The sequence below is a fragment of the Triticum dicoccoides genome, chromosome 3A (genome assembly GCF_002162155.2).
Source record: "Triticum dicoccoides isolate Atlit2015 ecotype Zavitan chromosome 3A, WEW_v2.0, whole genome shotgun sequence".
NCBI lineage: Eukaryota > Viridiplantae > Streptophyta > Magnoliopsida > Poales > Poaceae > Triticum > Triticum dicoccoides.
Genome location: NC_041384.1, coordinates 750420019 through 750424477, shown reverse-complemented (window position 1 = coordinate 750424477; position 4459 = coordinate 750420019). Strand labels below are relative to the sequence as shown.

The window sequence follows — 4459 nt, the reverse complement described above, 5'->3', positions numbered from 1 at the left end:
TATTGCAAAATTATTTTAACTGCAAATTCTACATCATCATTTTCACATCGTATACTACAACATGTTAAATGAAGGTTAATCCTGAGAAGACTCGGCAGGCAACCTATAATTATTTTCGACAAGCACTATTTTTTTCTGCAACTCCATCTATGATGTGTCATCGCTTCGCTCAACACTGCCTATATAAAATAAGTTGCGAGGATAGTAACTACAAAATGCACCATTTCCTTCTCCATTGCTCCCCCCACCCCCCATTCCATTGCACAAATGTATCCGCAGCCATCAATTTTCTGTAGTAAAATTCAAAACATATAATACATTTTTCATGTACATAACTGCAACTATTGCAAAATGATTTTCACTGCAAATCATCATTTTCACATCATGTAATACATGTTAAATGAAGGTTAATCTAGACAAGACTCGGCAGGCAGCCTACATTTATTTTCAGCAAATTAAAATAATTTCACTTTACAAATTTTTCCATAATCCATACGCATATCCATGATCTTACTGTAAACATGTTCAGAATAGACTGTGTGTACGCCATCCATGCTTGCTGTCCTGTCCCCAAAATCAGTGTTGGATCTCACAACACATACATAATGTATACTCAGATGGTCAAACCAGAATACTTCATTTCTGAACTCGTGTAGTGCTGGCAACTACATATGGCGTCAGCCACTTGCAGATTTGAACAGTGGCAGGCTGAAAGCTGTACACATAACAAAAGAAACATGATGAACTTCTTGAACAAATAATAAGAGTGTGCAAAGGACTGAAGGTGCAATGTTCAAATACATCGTTCCAGGTCAGCCAAAACCAAAGCCAGTTAATTCATTTTGTGGCAAACCAAGTCCGTTAAGTACTTACCGTATGAGCATAACTTCATGCTTACATGGATTAAACTCCAAATAAGAGAACTATTGTACTCTATATGAGGACACGATCCTGCAAGATTTGAAAGGATGAAGTCATGTGAAATGGATCACTTATATAATATATGAAGCATTAATCGGCAACATGTCAATTTAGTATACCTCGAAGAAATACACATCCAGTATGGGCGGATGTATCCGGATGTTATAGATCCTAAACTTTTACAGTATATGTTGACTATTAGGCATGAACAGACATTACAAACTCAAAGTTCAATAACCGCAAAACGACAACCTGCAAATCATATTACAGGGTCTTCTGTAGAGAAAAACAAAATGCTAAACCAAACTTCCGTAGAACAGCATGAGGTCAGCCCAAATAGTTGATCCATCATCATTTGAACCATTATAAGAAAACTTGTTGAAAACTGAATAATTCTATGATGTTTGATGCTAAAAACACATGGATTCTATCAACATAAGTCAGGTCTTTTGCACCATCGTTGTCAATGTGATGTCCACCCATTAATGCCATAAGAACACCATAACTGTCTCTACCATAACACCACTTACTGACATCATGCCACTTAGGATCAGATGTTGTAGCCTCACTTCCACCGCCATCATTTGTTCTATCTCACTCATGGTGGGCTTTTCCACCGTGAGTAGAACACATATGGTCGTGTAAAATCTAGGACAAGAAGCTCCAGCGATGTTCACATCGTCGACGAAAGGTCAGTGGAATTAGGAGTGGAGCAAATGTTTTGGGGAATCCTGTGCTAATTGAATTGTGGCTCAAAGATCTTGTATTGCTTATGTTTCTCCCATCTATCTCTGACAAAAATTAGGATTAGATGGGCACTTTCGCAAGTACCCGTCCTCTCTCTCTATCTTTCTTTCTCTCCCCGCCAGATCTCACCCTTCCTCTCATTCCCCTCATGTCCCGTTCCTGTAGCCAAACAAGAACATATATGAGACACACCTGACGGAGAGAAGAGTTGGAGCTCCTACCACTTCGTAGGAATAGATCGAGCCATCACCGCACAGCCCTAGAGGATGTGCCGGTGCAGATGAAAGTCGCCACCTGCCGGAGGCTCGTCGTTGGCGGCACACCGGCGGCCGAGGTTGCTGGGATGCATACGTGTGTATGTGTGCCACTCCCGTCCCTTGCTCAAGGTGGAGGCCTAGCTTCCACGCAGCCGGCCACCTCCGCGACGCGCGATCTGGTTCGACCCGCTGCCGAAGCCGAGGCCCGAGGGTGCCGTCGCGGAGATGAGCCGGAAGATTGAGATCTGGTAACCGACCCCATCGAGACTGACGGAGCCACCAACGCAGGCGAACGAAAGGGTTGGGTCTTGGGTCGAGGGACTCGTCGACCTCGATGAAGCGGCTGACGTCGTCGGCTAGTAGCATGAGGGACGGCGGTGGTGAATTTTCTCGGGTGCGATACACGGGGATTGGGAGGAGGGAGGGGGTTGCTGGACGTGGGACGTGGGAGGTGTCCCTGTTCCGGGTCGTGGCTGCTTTTTTTTCTTATCGTGGCTTTTCTTGTTTCCTTTTATCGTGGGGGGCGAGAGAGCGATCGTGCGGAAGAGGAGGGCGGGGAACGAGGTCGAACCATCAAAGGAGGTCGAACCATCACGACGTTCGATCCTCCTTTAATAATAGAGATATACAACGCCACCCCTGGAGGGTTGAGCAGTCCACCCAAATATCGGGAAACCCTTAGTTTTACACATGGTATTTCACTACTGGAATTTTCATATACGCCGGGTGCAAGGCTCTCGCCGAGAGCCAAAATGCGGGCACTCGGCAAAGTAAGAGACGCCGAGCGTGACTCTCGGCAAAAGGAGCACCTCTGCAAACACATGATATTGCCGAGAGTAGACCTCGGCAGAACGGCAACACTCGGCAAAGGCACTATTTGCCAAGAGCCAAGCAATGTCAGATGGCAACGTTCTGCCACGTGATACATCTGGCGGTGGATCACGGCACGGCCACGGTTTGACTTCTTTACCGAGAGCAGCGCTCGGAAAACTAACATTTGCCTACTTGGTTCCACTTCGTCTACTTCTATACATTGTCCGAAAGTCCAACAATTGAATTAAAGTTCGGCATTCATAATTAAGAATACGTATTAATTTTATAATCCAACCGCACATGTACCGAGTGCCGCTCTCGGTAAGGAAACAGTTGCCGAGAGTAGCTCTCGGTAACGATACGGCTCCCATCAAAATTTCCCGATAGAGGCATGGGAAATACTTTGTGATGTCCTTGCGGCATGTGTAGGCCCTGCAAAGACGAGGGAGGGGCATGCCCTGCCACCGGGTTAGCGAAAGTACCTCAGTGGCATTGCTTGATGTAACCCTTGAAATCCTCAGAGAATCGTACGATGCCAAAATTCCTTGAGAGCTGGCACGGCGTCATCACATGCCCCCTGTAGAGTGTGGTAAAACTTTGGGCACGTTTCAAATAAGCCTCCCCTGAGGTCGCTTGTGAACCGCACCGTCCCGAGCTAGTCTCTGGGTATCGAGAGAGAATGTGTCCGGTTTGTGCAGGAAGCACGGGGCCTGTTGCTCTGTTGGCTTCGAAATTTCTCGTGCTCTCAAAGGAGGCAATCGCATGACACGTGCCACGTGCCCCGCATTTTTCGGGCACGCATGCAATATTCGAGAAATTTATTGCTCTGCTAGGGTTTCATCGCCGGAAATTGCATATTAACAAGGCGGCACATGAAATCATGACCAGGAGCGGCATGGGAAATCCTTTGTGATGTCCTTGCGGCATGCCTAGGCCCTGCAGAGACTAGAGGGGCATGCCCTGCCATCGAGTTACCAGAAGTACCTCAGTGGCATGCCTGATGCAACCGTTGAAATCCTCGGAAAATCGTACGATGCCGAAATTCCTCCAGAGCTGGCACGGTGTCATCACATGGCCCTTGTATGGTGTGGTAAAAGTGTGGGCGCGTTTCGAATAAGCCTCCCCTGAGGCCGCTTGTAAACCGCACCATCTCCGAGCTAGTCTATGGGTACCAAGAGGGAATGTGTCCGGTTTGTGCAGCAAGTGCGGGTCCTGTTACTCCATTGGCCTCGAAACTTCTCGTGCTCTCAGAGGAGGCAATCGCATGACACGTGTCACGCCCCCACATTTTTTGGGAACGCGTGCAATATTCGAGAAATTTATTGCGCTACTAGGGTTTCATCACGAAAATTGCGGATTAGCAAGGCGGAACATGAAATCATGCCCGGTAGCGGCATGGGAAATCCTTTGTGATGTCCTTGCGGCATGCCTAGGCCCTGCACGAATGATATTACCTTGTGCCATTTCCGAGAGTCGCTCTCCGTAAAAGTGGAAAACCTATATCTAGTTTCCACCTTTTTCCGGATGCGCCTCTGGCTAAAAGAACCCCTAGATCTAGGTTTGATTACTTCTCCAAGAGCCCCTCTCGGTAAAATAAAACCTAGATCTTGGGTTGATTTCCGTACCACGCCGACAAGCGCTCAGTAAAGGTAGTGTCGGCCACACTTAAGCTTATTCCCCCGGTTGTTTCTTTTCCCCGTGCCACTCTCCCCTCCTGTGCT

The 4459-nt window shown here is 47.1% G+C and overlaps 1 long non-coding RNA gene across 1 annotated transcript; it reads right to left on the bottom strand.

Moving 5' to 3' along the window:
• Window positions 1–411: 411 nt before the first annotated feature.
• Window positions 412–2093, bottom strand: LOC119273640. The gene is made up of 3 exons (XR_005134929.1): window positions 1041–2093; window positions 874–951; window positions 412–715 (listed from the first exon to the last, which is right to left on the bottom strand). It is a non-coding gene; the product is annotated as an uncharacterized LOC119273640 (long non-coding RNA).
• Window positions 2094–4459: the final 2366 nt, after the last annotated feature.